A 17,623-nucleotide genomic window follows, 5' to 3' on the forward strand; every position below is an offset into this window, starting at 1 on the left:
CTTTGGATGTGTATAGTACACATGCTTTGAATGTGTATAGTACACAAGCATTGAATGTGTATAGTACACAAGCTTAGGATGTGTATAGTACACAAGCATTGGATGTGTATATTACACAAGCTTAGGATGTGTATAGTACACAAGCCTTGGATATGTATAGTATACAAGCCTTGGATGTGTATAGTATACAAGCCTTGGATGTGTACAGTACACGAGTTTTGGATGCGTATAGTACACAAGCTTTGGATGTGTATAATACACAAGCATTGTATGTGTATAGTACACAACTTTTTGATGTGTATAGTACACAACCTATTGATTTGCATATTACACAAGCTTTGGATGTACAGTACAGACCAAAAGTTTGGACACACCTTCTCATTTAAAGATTTTTCTGTATTTTCATGACTATGAAAATTGTACATTCACACTGAAGGCATCAAAACTATGAATTAACACATGTGGAATTATATACTTAACAAAAAAGTGTGAAACAACTGAAAATATGTCTTATATTCTAGGTTCTTCAAAGTAGCCACCTTTTGCTGTGACGACTGCTTTGCACACTCTTGGCATTCTCTTGATGAGCTTCAAGAGGTAGTCACCGGAAATGGTCTTCCAACAATCTTGAAGGAGTTCCCAGAGATGCTTAGCACTTGTTGGCCCTTTCGCCTTCACTCTACGGTCCAGCTCACCCCAAACCATCTCGATTGGGTTCAGGTCTGGTGACTGTGGAGGCCAGGTCATCTGGCGCAGCACCCCATCACTCTCCTTCTTGGTCAAATAGCCCTTACACAGCCTGGAGGTGTGTTTGGGGTCATTGTCCTGTTGAAAAATAAATGATGGTCCAACTAAACGCAAACCGGATGGAATAGCATGCCGCTGCAAGATGCTGTGGTAGCCATGCTGGTTCAGTATGCCTTCAATTTTGAATAAATCCCCAACAGTGTCACCAGCAAAGCACCCCCACACCATCACACCTCCTCCTCCATGCTTCACGGTGGGAACCAGGCATGTAGAGTCCATCCGTTCACCTTTTCAGCGTCGCACAAAGACACGGTGGTTGGAACCAAGATCTCAATTTTGGACTCATCAGACCAAAGCACAGATTTCCACTGGTCTAATGTCCATTCCTTGTGTTCTTTAGCCTAAACAAGTCTCTTCTGCTTGTTGCCTGTCCTTAGCAGTGGTTTCCTGGCAGCTATTTTACCATGAAGGCTTGCTGCACAAAGTCTCCTCTTAACAGTTGTTGTAGAGATGTGTCTGCTGCTAGAACTCTGTGTGGCATTGACCTGGTCTCTAATCTGAGCTGCTGTTAACCTGCGATTTCTGAGGCTGGTGTCTAGGATAAACTTATCCTCAGAAGCAGAGGTGACTCTTGGTCTTCATTTCCTGGGGTGGTCCTCATGTGATTCAGTTTCTTTGTAGCGCTTGATGGTTTTTGCAACTGCACTTGGGGACACTTTCAAAGTTTGCCCAATTTTTCAGACTGACTGACCTTCATTTCTTAAAGTAATGATGGCCACTCGTTTTTCTTTACTTAGCTGCTTTTTTCTTGCCATAATACAAATTCTAACAGTCTATTCAGTAGGACTATCAGCTGTGTATCCACCAGACTTCTGCACAACACAACTGATGGTCCCAACCCCATTTATAAGGCAAGAAATCCCACTTATTAAACCTGACAGGGCACACATGTGAAGTGAAAACCATTTCCGGTGACTACCTCTTGAAGCTCATCAAGAGAATGCCAAGAGTGTGCAAAGCAGTCATCAAAGCAAAAGGTGGCTACTTTGAAGAACCTAGAATATAAGACATATTTTCAGTTGTTTCACACTTTTTTGTTAAGTATATAATTCCACATGTGTTAATTCATAGTTTTGATGCCTTCATTGTGAATGTACAATTTTCATAGTCATGAAAATACCGAAAAATCTTTAAATGAGAAGGTGTGTCCAAACTTTTGGTCTGTACTGTATATAGAGGGTGGGCCATTTATATGGATACACCTAAATAAAATGGGAATGGTTGGTGATATCAACTTCCTGTTTGTGACACATTAGTATATGGGAGGGGGAAAACTTTTCCAGATGGGTGGTGACCATGGCGGCCATTTTGAAGTCGGCTATTTTGGATCCAACTTTATTTTTTTCAATGGGAAGAGGGTCATGTGACACATCAAACTTATTGAGAATTTCATAAGAGAAACAATGGTGTGCTTGGTTTTAACATAACTTTATTCTTTCATGAGTTATTTACAAGTTTATGACCACTTATAAAATGTGTTCAAAGTGCTGCCCATTGTGTTGGATTGTCAATGCAACCCTCTTGTCCCACTCTTGACACACTGATAGCAAGACCGCAGAAGAAATGCTAGCACAGGCTTCCAGTATCCGTTGTTTCAGATGCTGCACATCTCATATCTTCACAGCATAGACAATTGCCTTCAGATGACCCCAAAGATAAAAGTCTAAGGGGGTCAGATCGGGAGACCTTGGTGGCCATTCAACTGGCCCACGATGACCAATCCACTTTCCAGGAAACTGTTCATGTAGGAATGCTCGGACCTGACACCCATAATGTGGTGGTGCACCATTTTGTTGGAAAAACTCTGAGAACATGCGATTTTCAGTGCATAAAGAGGGCAACATATCATCATGTAGCAATTTCAGATATCCAGTGGCATTGAGGTTTCCATTGATGAAGAATGGCCCCACTATCTTTGTACCCCATATACCACACCATACCATCAATTTTTGTGTTCCAACAGTCTTGGAGGGATCTATCCACTGTGGGTTAGTGTCAGACCAATATTATTATTATTATTATTATTATTATTATTAAATATTTATATAACGCCATTAGGTTCCATGGCGCTTTACAAGTGTGGGGGCAGACAGGTACACGAACATGAAACATCAAACGAGGCGCACTGGTACAGTAGGGCAGGGGGTCCTGTCCACGAGGGCTCACAGTCTATAGGGGGTGGATGGGGAGACAGGAGGAAGGGGAGAGGAGAGGGTGAGATGGTGTAGAGGATGGGTCTCAGTGTGGGCTGTAGGCCTGAAGGAAGAGGTGGGTCTTTAGGTTTTCCTTGAAGGTTCCCAGGGTAGGGGAGTGTCGGATGTGATGGGGGAGAGAGTTCCAGAGTATGGCGGATGCACGAGAGAAGTCTTGTAGGAGGTTGTGGGAGGAGGAAATGAGAGGGGAGAAGAGGAGAAGTTCTTGAGAGGAGCGAAGATCGCGCGGGGGGACATATCTGGAAACCAGGTCAGAGATGTAGGGAGGGGACAGGTTATATATGGCCTTGTATGTTAGGGTTAGGGTTTTGAACCGTGATCTCAGGGCAATGGGAGCCAGTGAAGGGCTTGGCAGAGGGGGGAGGCGGGGGTGAAACGGGGAGATAGGTGGATGAGTTGGGCAGCGGAATTGAGGATGGTGCGGAGAGGTGCGAGGGAGGAAGCGGGGAGGCCAGTGAGCAGGGGGTTGGAGTAGTCGAGACGGGAGATGATGAGGGCGTGGATAAGCGTTTTTGCCGAGTCCTGGTCAAGGAACGAACGGATTCGGGCAATGTTCCTCAGTTGGAGTCAGCAGGCGGTGGCGAGGGCTTCGATGTGGGGCTTGAAGGAGAGGGAGGAGTCGAGGATTACCCCGAGGCACTTGGCGTGGGAGACGGGTGAGAGGGTGCAGTCGTTGATTGTGATGGATAAGTTGTGGAGCTGGGGAGAGCGGTTGGGGGGGAAGACGATTATCTCGGTCTTGTCCATGTTGAGTTTGAGAAATCGGGCGGAGAAGAAGGATGAGATGGCGGATAGGCATTGGGGAATTTTGGATAGTAGGGCGGAAATGTCAGGGCCAGACAGGTAGAGCTGGGTGTCGTCAGCGTAGAGGTGGTATTGGAGGCCGTGGGATTCGATGAGTTTCCCCAGGCCGAGGGTGTATGCGGAGAAGAGTAGTGGTCCCAGGACTGAGCCTTGGGGAACTCCAACAGAAAGGGGGTGGGGCGAGAATGAGGTGTGGGAGTGGGTGACGCTGAAAGTCCGGTCCGTTAGGTAGGAGGAGATCCATGAGAGGGCTAGGTCAGTGATGCCAAGGGATTCTAGGATGTGGAGTAGGAGGGGGTGGTCGACTGTGTCGAAGGCGGCGGAGAGGTCGAGAAGAAGGAGGACGGTGTAGTGTCGCTTGCTCTTGGCGGTCAGTAGGTCGTTGGTGACTTTAGTTAGGGCTGTTTCGTTGGAGTGGTGGAGTCGGAAACTGGATTGAAGGCAGTCGAAGAGGGAGGAGGAGGAGAGGTGGGAGGACAGCTCGGCATGAACGTGCTGTTCAAGTAATTTTGAGGCAAAAGGGAGGAGAGATATCGGGCGGTAGTTAGAGACTATTGCAGGGTCAAGGGAGGGTTTTTTGAGGATGGGTGTGATTGTGGCATGCTTGAAGGATGATGGGAAAGTGCCGGATTTAAGTGATAGGTTGAAAAGATGGGTTAGGGCGGGGATGAGGACAGTGGTGAGGTTAGGGATGAGGTGGGAGGAGAGGGAGTCGAGGGCACAGGTGGTGAGGTGTGAGTGAGCTAGCAGAGAGGAGAGGATGTCTTCTGTCATGGGGGAGAAACTACATTTGGGTGAGGGGGGTTGGGCGGTGGGGGTGGGGGGCCGAGCAGCTTGTAGATCGAAGCTTTGTCTGACTTTGTCAATCTTGTCCTTGAAGAAGGTGGCGAAGTCGTCGGCTGAGATGAGGGGTGAGGGGGGGGGTGCAGGGGGACGGAGTAGAGAGTTGAAGGTGCTGAAAAGTTTCTTGGGGTTGCGGGATAGGGCGGTTATTAGGGAAGAGAAGTAGTCTTGTTTTGCATTCGTGAGAGCAGTCTTGAAGGCGGTGAGGGACTGTTTGAACAGGGTGAGGTGTTCAGCGGAGTGGGATTTCTTCCAAATTCAATGGATAAGAGAGTTCAGAAGCTCCTTTCGAACAAGCGGTCCTATGTACAAATGTAACATCACCTAGAATAAAGTTTTGAGTTGAAAACTGTTTGATTTCAGTTTGTAATAACCTGCTAATGCTTATAATTTCAAAAATGACCATTTTTTTGTTCTTTATTAAAATGTAAAGGTTGAAAACTCTGCTGTGCATAATAATTTGGAACATGCATTTTGAGTGCAGTTTGAGTTTTTTATTTTTTTTTAAATATACTGTTATCATAGGCAGTTTGTACAAAAACCTTTCAGTTGTACTCTAATAGTTATTTGACTGGAAAATTACAATGACTGCAATTCATATAGGTAATTTGGGAAAATCTGAGAAAATATTATTTGCATAATAATTTGTAACACAGTGTATATACAGTATATATATTGTCATCTCTTACATTTTAAAAATTACAAAAAGGACAATGGGTACCCTTGGAGATTTGTGTGCACAGATAACTTTGACCAAGGTTTCAGACCTTAATTAGACTGCTAGGATTATGGCTTGTTCACTATCATCATTAGGAAAGGCCAGATGATGGAAATTTCCCAGCTTTATAAAAACCCAGCCTCCTCTAACCTTGTGCCAAAAAACAGCAGCCATGGGTTCTTCTAAGCAGCTGCCTATCACTCTGAAAATGAAAATGGTGGAGGCCCACAAAGCAGGAGAAGGTTATAAGAAGATAGCAAAGTGTTTTCAAGTAGCCCTTTCCTCAGCTCAGTTCGAGATGTAATTAAGAAATGGCAGTTAACAGGAACAGTGGAGGTCAAGATAAGGTCTGGAAGACCAAGAAAAATTTCAGTGAGAGCTGCTCATAGGATTGCTAGAGAGGCAAATAATAACCCCTGCTTGACTGCAAAAGACCTTCAGAAAGATTTAGCAGACTCTGGAGTTATGGTACATTGTTCTACTGTTCAGAGACACCTGTACAAATATGGCTTTCAAGCAAGAGTCATCAGAAGAAAACCTCTCTTGCGTCATCACCATAAACTTCAGCATCAGAAGTATGCAAAAGAACATCTAAACAAGACTGATGCATTTTAGAAGCAAGTGGTGTGGACCTATCAGGTTAAAATAGAACTTTTTTAGCAACAATGATCAAAGGTATGTGTGGTGAAAAAAGGGCACAGAATTTCAGGAATAGAACATTTCGCCAACCATTAAGCATGGGGGTGGGTCAATCATGCTTTGGGGTTGCATTGCAGCCAATGGCACGGGGAACATTTCACGGGTAGAGGGAAGAATGGATTGAATGAAATTTCAAAAAATTCTTGATGCAAACATAACACCATCTGTAAAAAAGCTGAAGTTGAATGGAAAGTGATCATAAACACACATTAAAATCCACAATAGACTGCCTCCAAAGGTTCAAGCTGAAGGTTTTAAAATTGCCCTCACAGTTTTCTGATCTAAACATCATTGAAAATCTGTGGCTAGACCTCAAAATAGCAGTGCATGCAAGATGACCCAGGAATCTCACAGAACTGGAAGAATTTTCCACGGAAGAATGGATGAAAGTCCCTCAGAAAAGGATTAAAAGACTCTTGGCTTGCTACAAAAAGTGTTTACAAGCTGTGATACTTTCAAAAGGGGGTGCTACTAGGTATTAACCATGCAGGGTGCCCACACTTTTGCATCGGCTCATTTTTCGTTTTCTAATTTTTAAAGTGTAAAAAATGACATTATATATTTTTATGCCTAAAATACAAAGGAAATGTATCATCTTTAACTTTAGGCCTTTTAGAGATCATTTCATCTTCAACTTGCTTAACTATTCAAAATAATAGTAATTTTGACCAGGGATGCTCAACTTTTACATGACACAGTATATATATACATATATAATACACATGCTTTGAATGTATATAGTACACAAGCCTGGGGTGTATATAGTACACAAGATGTGGATGTGTATAGTATGAAAGCTTTGGATATATATATAGTGCACATACAGTACAGACCAAAAGTTTAGACACACCTTCTCATTTAAAGATTTTTCGGTATTTTCATGACTATGAAAATTGTACATTCACACTGAAGGCATCAAAACTATGAATTAACACATGTGGAATTATATACTTAACAAAAAAGTGTGAAACAACTGAAAATATGTCTTATATTCTAGGTTCTTCAAAGTAGCTACCTTTTGCTTTGATGACTGCTTTGCACACTCTTGGCATTCTCTTGATGGGCTTCAAGAGCTAGTCACCGGAAATGTTCTTCCAACAATCTTGAAGGAGTTCCCAGAGATGCTTAGCACTTGTTGGCCCTTTTGCCTTCACTCTGCGGAACCAGACATGTAGAGTCCATCTGTTCACCTTTTCTGCGTCGCACAAAGACACGGTGGTTGGAACCAAAGATCTCAAATTTGGACTCATCAGACCAAAGCACAGATTTCCACTGGTCTAATGTCCATTCCTTGTGTTCTTTAGCCCAAACAAGTCTCTTCTGCTTGTTGCCTGTCCTTAGCAGTGGTTTTCTAGCAGCTATTTTACCATGAAGGCCTGCTGCACAAAGTCTCCTCTTAACAGTTGTTGTAGAGATGTGTCTGCTGCTAGAACTCTGTGTGGCATTGACCTAGTCTCTAATCTGAGCTGCTGTTAACCTGCGATTTCTGAGGCTGGTGACTCAGATGAACTTATCCTCAGAAGCAGAGGTGACTCTTGGTCTTCCTTTCCAGGGGCGATCCTCATGTGAGCCAGTTTCTTTTTCGGACTGACTGACCTTCATTTCTTAAAGTAATGATGGCCACTCGTTTTTCTTTACTTAGCTGCTTTTTTCTTGCCATAATACAAATTCTAACAGTCTATTCAGTAGGACTATCAGCTGTGTATCCACCAGACTTCTGCACAACACAACTGATGGTCCCAACCCCATTTATAAGGCACGAAACTTTTGGTCTGTACTGTATAACTAGATGCATTTGAACTTACAGGTGCATCTCACTAAATTAGAATACCATCAAAGTTAATTTATTTCAGTTCTTCAATTCTAAAAGTGAAACTCATATTATATAGAGTCATTACAAACAGAGTGATCTATTTCCAGTGTTTATTTCTATTAATGTTGATGATTATGACTTACAGCCAATGAAAACACAAAAGTCATTATGTCAGTAAATTAGAATACTTTATAACAACAGCTTGAAAAATGTTTTTAAAATCTGAAATGTTGGCCTACTGAAATGTATGTTCAGTAAATGGACTCAATACTTGGTTGGGGCTCCTTTTGCATCAATTACTGCATCAATGTGGCGTGGCATGGAGGCGATCAGCTTGTGGCACTGCTGAGGTGTTATGGAAGCCCAGGTTGCTTTGATAGCAGCCTTCAGCTCGTCTGCATTGTTGGGTCTGGTGTCTCTCATCTTCCTCTTGACAATGCCCCATAGATTTTCTATGGGGTTAAGGTCAGGTGAGTTTGCTGGCCAATCAAGCACAGTGATACTGTTGTTTTTAACCCTAGAACGCATGACCATAAAAAACTACACTTTCACATACCTGGGGCCTTTTAGGCCCGTGTGCAAATAATAAATAAATGACCAACTGGAAATGACAAACAACTATATACCTGAGGAATACCTAGAGTTTCAAAATTCTAACTAAAGAAATCTTGCAGAAAATAGAAAACAATTAACAGGGCGGGCCTGCGAGGCCCCAGGTATGCGTTCTAGGGTTAAACCAGGTATTGGTACTTTTGGCAGTGTGGACAGGTGCCAAGTCCTGCTGGAGAATGAAATTTCCATCTCCAAAAAGCTTGTCGGCAGAGGGAAGCATGAAGTGCTCTAAAATTTCCTGGTAGATGGCGGCGCTAACTTTGGCCTTCATAAAACACAGTGGACCTACACCAGCAGATGACATGGCTCCCCAAACCATCACTGATTGTGGAAACTTCACACTAGACCTCAAGCAGCTTGGATTATGTGCCTCTCCACTCTTCCTCCAGACTCTGAGACCTTGATTTCCAAATGCAAATTGAAACTCTGGGACCTTGTGGAGTGTGTCAATGACTGCCGTCTGGACATCTGTCAAGTCAGCAGTCTTCCCCATGATTGTGGAGCCTACTGAAACAGTCTAAGGGACCTTTTTATATGCTTAGGAAGCCTTTGCAGGTGTTTTTTGTTAATTATTTTAATTTACTGAGATAATGACTTTTGTGTTTTCATTGGCTGTAAGCTATAATCATCACCATTAACAGAAATAAACACTTGAAATAGATCACTCTGTTTGTAATGACTCTCTATAATATATGACTTTCTCTTTTTGTATTGAAGAACTCTAATAAATTAACTTTTTGATGATATTCTAATTTAGTGAGATGCACCTGTGTATGTAAGCTCTGATGTGAAGCAGGCACATTACTTTGACCTGCACAAGTAACACTGGAAGTTCGCTGTGTAGTATAGTTGAACTTAATATAAAGTGGTGGAAATATTCTTTAAAGAAAACATCTGTAGAGTGCTTCAGGATTGTTTAAATGTAATGCCCGCAGTAAGAGCATATTGTATTTCATGGCATTAAAGGGGTTGGATCAGCAACAAAAACCCAGTAACAAAATAAGACACCAAGTGATCAGCTAAGTGCAATGAGCCAAACATCCTGGCTATATGAAACAGTTGCAGCTAGTACATGGCCGGGTCTTGTTGGCTGAAGCAGAAGCTAATAGAAGGAGATCTCCCTCTATGAGACAAAGCTTTTAGTATATTCCATCAAGCTTAAACTAATAACTTAAAGGGATTGTCTGCTTTACAATGCCATCCCTGGGGAGATTAGGTGAATTTGCTTTTGGTACCTCTGGCAAAGGGGAAATGTAATATTAAATAAAATTTAATATAATGTTAAAAATGCTGAGAAAAACAATAGCATAAAAATGTCAAAAAAGTGCTCAGGAAACAACAACAACAAAGAACGGAAAAAAAGACATTGCAGGATCACAAAATGCCACAGAAGAGGACCGATTCTTGACTGGTCTTACTGCTTGACTTTTTTCACAACCAGAAAAAGACACAGTGTGAACAAAGCCTAGGAGGTAAAACTACAGTGATCGGTGCTAGCTCTGGATGCTGCAGTTACAGACAGTGCCTGCTGTGTGACACAGCCAGTACCTGCCAAATATGGACCAGAGTTGTCACCTGAAAAAGAAAAGCATCATGAAAAAAGCATTCAATCAAAGCTACCAAACATTCACAACTTTCATTACATATAAAACTATATATTAATCATTAATATGTAAAATTACTAGTCCTTAGCCAAGGAGTGGCATTCAGGGTTGCCCTGGGTCAGATGCCTTATACTGTACTAAACTCAAGTGGTATTACTGTGCAGTTGGAAAAAAATGATAATTTGCTCTTTTCCTGAACGAAAACTGTCTGCAATGTTATCTAAAGGTAGATATCCGGCATGTCAAAGTTTGTCTCATAAAAAAGACTTGAAGCATGACTAGGTATATTAAGCCAGGAACCCTTTTGTAGACATCTACTCCAGGATTCTTAGCCCCCATAAGTACAGCCAGATGTATTTGAAACAGTTCTGGGGGTGCTGGTTCTCTCTGGGGAGATTGGGTTGGTGTATGCAGTGACCACAGCACCAGCCCATCGATGACAATCCATTGGAGAGTCCCCAGTGCATGCAGAGAGGGACACTCAAACGACACATCATCGGAAGAAAGACACAGAGAGGGAACTGTAGGAAGTTTTTAATTGAACTGCGTTAGAAAAATTGTTTAAATTAGTTAAACATTAATTGATAAGTTCACTGTTAGGTTTAGGACAACCCCTTTAAGACTCCCCAAGAGCTCTCTAGAGTTGCTTCACACTCATCACATCCAGCCCAGTGGTAGACATGCCATTGGTGTAAATTGTGCAGCCGCACAGGGGCCCATGACATAAGGGGGCCCACTTATACCTCCAAAGTAGGTGGAATTGTGCAGTATAATGAGCTATTGGACTGCAGAGGGCTCATATACGCTTCTGGCACAGGGGCTCTTTTTTGTCTGTGTCCGCTACTGATCCAGCCAAACAGTTCCGTACTCTAACAAGTGGCAAGAACCCTGAAATAGCAGTCTAAAGATATCTGTCAGTTTAGGCTAATATAGTCATATTTCAAGGCTCGGACATTGAATTACAGTGTAGTTACCTCTACGTGGCACATGAGTAGAGCTACTTTGCAAAACAGCCTTTAGAATCAATGACAGAGGTGGCGAAAAGGAAGCGCGTTGGGTGGATTGGCATGTTAGCAAATGTATTTGTATGTAGGGGACATGATCCTCTTGTGGACAGGACAGGTTATAGAGGGTCAGTCATGTTCTGAATGTGCTATTTGACAACTGTGGGCTTTGTAGGAGGATTTGTGGCGAATGAGGGCTCTGTGGCTGTCACTGCTCTAGTACAGCAATTGGCGCAGTTATTCAGGTCACTGTGTATCCATTGCGTCACCTCTGTACCCATATTATGAAGCCTAAAGCAGGTCCAACACCCCTTGGACCACATGCAAATGCCTTGCTGTTTTACTTTTTGATCTACACTCATAGCAGAATTATTTTGGCCAATAAAATAGTGTTGCTAAATGCATTAAAAAACTGATTATCCTGTACCAATAAATCCCATTGTCAGCACACACCTATGTGACAGGCTGTAGGCATTAGTTGCCATCGTGATTTACATTCTGCCATTGCTAACTGTGCACTCAGCACTATGTGGCACTTGGGGTTGGGTCATTAGGGACTATTTTGATCAATGCTAATATTATTTTACAGCACATATTTCTAACCTCATTTTCAGCATTGTAGATCATGGTCAGGCCACTTTTTTGCAAAATATCGTCTGGATCTGGCTTCTATCCTGGTATTTAATGCCAACTTATTATGTGATCTCATAACCGAGAATATGCATTATAGATTTTTCTTGTGATGATTAACTGTAAAAATAATTTACGGTTATAAAACTAAAGTTACATTACTAGAGATTCCACAGATTCTTTTACTGTGCTTAAATGGATATTCCCATTTCAGTCATTGACAGCAAGTCCTAACCCATATGAGCCAGACAGTTAGGCATGCATGGACATTCTCTGTTACAGTCTATGGTGGGGTTTCTCAAATGGACAGACAAAGGTGATACTTGGCCTTCACTATCTGTGAACAAAGGACATAATAAAATTACAAATTTCTCACAATTGACATGTTATTTGTCTCCCGATCTCTGTAGAAAATAAAAATAAATTTAGTAAATTGTGTTATTAAACTAGAGATTGCTGCTACGACATTAAGGGCTGTGCAATTTATGATCACTTTAGTAAGACTGCCGTCTCATCTGTGGCCCATCAACAATTAGAGTGTGCCTCATACTGAGAAGCACAGGTATATGGGACATAAGAGTGAGTGTATGCTTTAATGTTACCTTAAGTCCAGATATCCATTATCAATGGTGTAGCTAAGATGACCATAAGCCACTGGTGCTTGATGCCACGGGGTTGTCAGCAAGCCACTCTACCTTGATCTAGGTATTTAACCACTTCGCACCAGAGCCTGTTTTTGCCTTCGTGACCAGGCCAATTTTTTCAATTCTGACCACTGTCACTTTATGAGGTAATTACTCTGGAACGCTTCAACGGATTCCCCTGATTCTGAGATTGTTTTTTCATGACATATTGTACTTCATGATAGTGGTAACATTTCTTCGATATCACTTGCGTTTATTTGTGAAAAAATCTGAAATTTGGTGAAAATTTTGAAAATTTTGCAATTTTCAAACTTTGAATTTTCATGCCTTAAATCAGAGAGATATGCCACACAAAATAGTTAATAAATAACATTTCCCACATGTCTACTTTACATCAGCACAATTTTAGAACGAAATTTTTTTTTTTGTTAGAAGGCTATAAGGGTTAAAAGTTGACCAGCGATTTCTCGTTTTTCCAACAAAATTTACAAAAACATTTTTTTAGGGACCACATCACATTTGAAGTGACTTTGAGGGGCCTTTAAGACAGAAAATACCCAAAAGTGACACCATTCTAAAAACTGCACCCCTCAAGGTGCTCAAAACCACATTCAAGAAGTTTATTAACCCTTCAGGTGTTTCACGGGAATTTTTGGAATGTGGAAGAAAACAATGAACATTTAACTTTTTTTCACAAAAATGTTACTTTAGACCCATTTTTTTTTATTTTCCCAAGGGTAACAGGAAATAATGGAATAAACAATTTGTAGTGCAATTTCTCATGAGTGCGCTGATACCCCATATGTGAGGGAAAACCACTGTTTGGGCGCACTGCAGGGTTCGGAAGGGAAGGAGCGCCATTAGACTTTTTGAATGTAAACTTTGCTTGAATAATTAGCAAACGTCATGTTGCGTTTTGAGAGCTCCTGATGTGCCTAAACAGTGGAAATCCCCCACAAGTGACACCATTTTGGAAAGTAGACCCCTTAGGGAACTTATCTAGATGTGTGGTGAGCACCTTGAACCCCAAGGTGCTTCACAGAAGTTTATAATATTGAGCCATAAAAATAAAATTTTCACATTTTTCCCACAAAAAATGTTTTTCATCCCCTAATTTTGCATTATCATAAGGGTAACAGGAGAAATTGCACCATGAAATTTGTTGTGCAATTTCTCCTGAGTACGCCGATACCCCATATGTGGAGGCAAACCACTGCTTTGGTGTACGGCAGGGTTCGGAAGAGAAAGGAGCGCTATGTTGGATGGGATAGGTTGCAGGCACCATGTCACATTTGAAGAGTTGCTGACATGCCGAAACAGCCGAAACCCCCACAAGTGACCCCATTTTGTAAACTACACCTCTCAAGGAATTCATCTAGGGAAGTAGTGAGTATTTTTTAATTTTTAAATTTATACCATTGGGCAGTGAAGAAAACATAATTATATTTTTACCACAAAAAAATGTTTTACCCTCAGATTTTACATTTTCACACAGGGCAATGGGTAAAAATGGTGCCGAAATGTGTCACACAATTTCTTCTAAAAGTGGCAATACCCCATATGTGGCTGTATCGTACCGCTTAGCCATACAGCGAGATCTGGGAGGGACAGAGCGCTATTTGACAATTGGAAAACAAATTATTGTAGAATAGGCATTTGGATTTGGGAGCAGAAAATTTTCTGAATTTCTTTTGGGGGGCAAGGGCCATTTCGCTTTTCCAGAGCCTTTCTGCTACCAGTAACTTGGAAGTCCCTTATATTTTTAACAGATGACGGATCTGAGTGGGGACTAGCTTTTTTTGAGGACTGAGTTGAAGCTTTTATTGGGAACATTTTACGCAACATTTATCCGGCGCTCTAGGCTGAGCACTTACATCGGGGTTTCCATCTAAATTTCCAAGTGATGTAATTCAGATGAAACCCCTGCGGGATCCATTCACTGTAGTGAGGCAGCAGAGTTACTCTGGACTCCGTCTGGCCTCGATTTAGCGGTGTCCTTTTTTTCAGAAGTGCACAAAACTGTGGCCAACCACACTTTTATGCACGCCTAAAAAAACTGACACCGTTGGATCACAGGCCAGACGGCATCCACAGTGGCCTATATCTGCCTCATTACAGGGAATCTTCCGTCATGGGTTCCGTCTGAATCACGTATTTCAGAGATTTACACGGAAACTCTGGTGTAAGTGCTCAGCGCAGAGCTCAGGATAAATGTGAGCAGAGCCTTACTGCGATCTTTGGGAGACATGATAAACAAATCAGTAGAAGAATTGGTTTTATTTATTTTTTACGCCGTTCCTCGTGCGGTATAAGTGATGAGATTACTTTATTCTTCGGGTCGGTGCGATTACAGAGATACCAGATTTATATCGGTATTTATGACGGATAGCTGTCACACACTAAAAGACGCTTTTTTTTTTTGCAAAATCTAGTTTTTGCATCGCCATATTTTGAGAGCTATAATTTTTCCATATTTCGGCCGACAGAGTCATGTGATGGCTTGTTTTTTGCGGGACGAGTTGACATTTTTATTGGTACCATTTTTGGGTACGTGCCTTTTTTGATCGCTTTCTATTCCTTTTTTTGGGAGGTAAAATTAACAAAAACCAACAATTCAGGAATTGTTTTTTTGAGGTTTTTTTTTATGCCGTTCTGCGTGTGGTAAAAGTGATCAGGCAGCGTTATTCTTCGGGTCAGTACATTTACAGCGATACTACACTTACTGTATATTTTTTTATGTTTTTGCGCTTTTACACAATAAAACAATTGTATAGAAAAAATATTTTTTTTGCATCGCTTTATTCTGAGAGCTATAACTTTTTTATTTTTCGGCTGATGGAGCTGTATGGCAGATTCTTTTTGCGGAACAAGATGACGTTTTCAGAGGTACCATTTTTATTTCCATTTTGCTTTTTGATGGCATTTTTTTCCACTTTTTGTTTGGCGATATGATGAAAAAGCATAGTTTTTTGCTCCGTTTTTTATTTATTTTTATTACGGTGTGCACAGAAGGAGTTAATTAGTGTGCCAGTTTTATAGATCGGGTCGTTTCAGACGCGGTGATACCAAATATGTGTACTTTTTTTGTTTTTGCATAAATATACGGATTTATTGGTTTAATATTTTATTTATTTATTTTTATTTATTTTGTAATTTTTTTTTTTAACAGTTTGAAAACATTTTTTAGACTTTTTTTTTTACATTTTTACTTAGTCCCTGTATGGGACATTAATTTTTCTTTTTCTAATCACTGTTCTCATGCAATGAAATAGACATGTATTGCATTGCATGAGAACTTTGCTGACAGTTTCACACTGTCTGTCTCCTGCTAGACTTCAGCTGCAGGCTGAGCCTAGCGGGACACCATATATGGCAGATCCGGAGGCGGTCATGTGACCTCCGGCTGCCATAACAACGGCAGGTTCTGGAAGACATCAGGGGGCCGTCGCTCTGAACCGCAACCGCAGCACTTGCAGGACCCTGGGGGTCCTGAGGGTTGCGGGACCACCAACCGTTCATAAACGTCGGCGCTGCACAGAGCCCAGGCAGCGCCGACGTTTATGTACAGTGGGCGGTCTGGAAGCGGTTAAAGGGAACCTGTCAGGTGATTTATGCTACCCAAACTGTGGACAGCATGAATCGCAGCCTGGCTTCATGACTGCAGTCAGGTATATAATTCTCTGAAACTCTGGCATTTCAGAGAAGTTATACTTTGAAGATCAGGCTTGGGAACATAGCCAGACACAATACTAGTCCTGCTCCGTCCCTGCCTGCTGCAAGTGATTGACAGGTCTCTCCCTCGTGTGTTCATAGAAGCAAAGGACTAAGAAAAAAAACAGAGGCTCAAAATAGCGCTGCCAAAAATTAAAAAAATAGGAAAAAGGTAACTTAAAAAATGATTAAAATGCTACGCGTTTCGGAGCTGATCGAGCTCTTTCATCAGGTTTAAGCTGTTACGTTACCCATTTAATATTTTTGAATCCTTGCCAGCTCTATTTTGAGCCACGTTTTTTTTTTCCTAGTCCCTTGCTTTTAATCATCTGGGTCCATGGTCTGGATTCAGTGGGCAAAGCTGCAGCCACAAGAAAGCCGTTTCTGTCATTCCCAGAGTTTGTCATGGAGCCGCACAACTCATCCAAGTGAGCAACTTTTCTCACTGTGATTTGTTTAACTTGCACAAGGAGCGCTTTCCTTTTTCTTCTATTTTCATGTGTACATAGGAAGAGTCCTGCCAACCACCTGTAGTGGTGCTTGGAAAAGCCAGCTGGGGACAGAGCTGGACTAATTTGGGCTTCAGCTATGGTTTCCAACTGGTTCTTCAAAGTATATATTCTCTGAAATGTCAGAGCGTTTCAAGGAATAATAAACCTGGCTGCAATTGTACCACCAGGTTGCAATTTGTGCTGCCGGTGATTTGCGCAGCATGAATAGGCTTCCCTTTATATACAAGCTTTGGAGGCAATTTGAATCACCAAAGTGAAGATAAATCTAGCTACATTGGTGGGAAAAAGTGTTTGCCTCCTTCCTGATTTCTTATTCTTTTGTATGTTTGTCACACTTAAAGGTTTCAGATCACAAAACAAATTTAAATATTAGACAAATATAACACAAGTAAACACAAAATGCAGTTTTTAAATGAAGGTCTTTATTATTAAGGGAAAAAGAAATCCAAACCTACAGGGCACTGTGTGAAAAAGTAATTTCCCCCTAAACCTAATGACTGGTTGGGCCTCCCTTAGCAGCAGGTAGTAGGTATGAGCACATACAAAATTTATGGCGTAGAGGTTTTTGTCTGGAGAGAATTCACATGCAGCAGATTTATTGCAGAAATGTCTGTAACTGTTCTGTTCATCTGAATGAAGCTTATTGAAATCTATGCATTTTCTGTAGAAACAGGCACAGGAAATGCTATAAGGGTTAGTCCCAACTTAACGGAGAATCCGTCAGTCAGCCCACTATGAGTCTGACAGGGAGTTTAATTCTTTTATCTTTCTTTTCTGAGCTCCTATCAGATTTATGAGCACAGACCACATCAAATGTAAAAGTGCAGGGAAACAAAGAGCCTGAAAAAGCCAAACTGTGCAAAAATATTTAATGAAACCCAATTGGAAAAAATGATTTTTATTCCAAAATATATGCATTAAAGAAAAAACTTGTCCCCAAGGGTCCACATCCCTTTTTCTTGGTTTATAACTCATCATCCACCGCTGCTGTTTACTTAGTAAGAACTCC

This window comes from Phyllobates terribilis, unplaced genomic scaffold (assembly GCF_046119375.1).
Source record: "Phyllobates terribilis strain yellow unplaced genomic scaffold, ASM4611937v1 Scaffold_1__5_contigs__length_1240528914, whole genome shotgun sequence".
NCBI classification, from domain to species: domain Eukaryota; kingdom Metazoa; phylum Chordata; class Amphibia; order Anura; family Dendrobatidae; genus Phyllobates; species Phyllobates terribilis.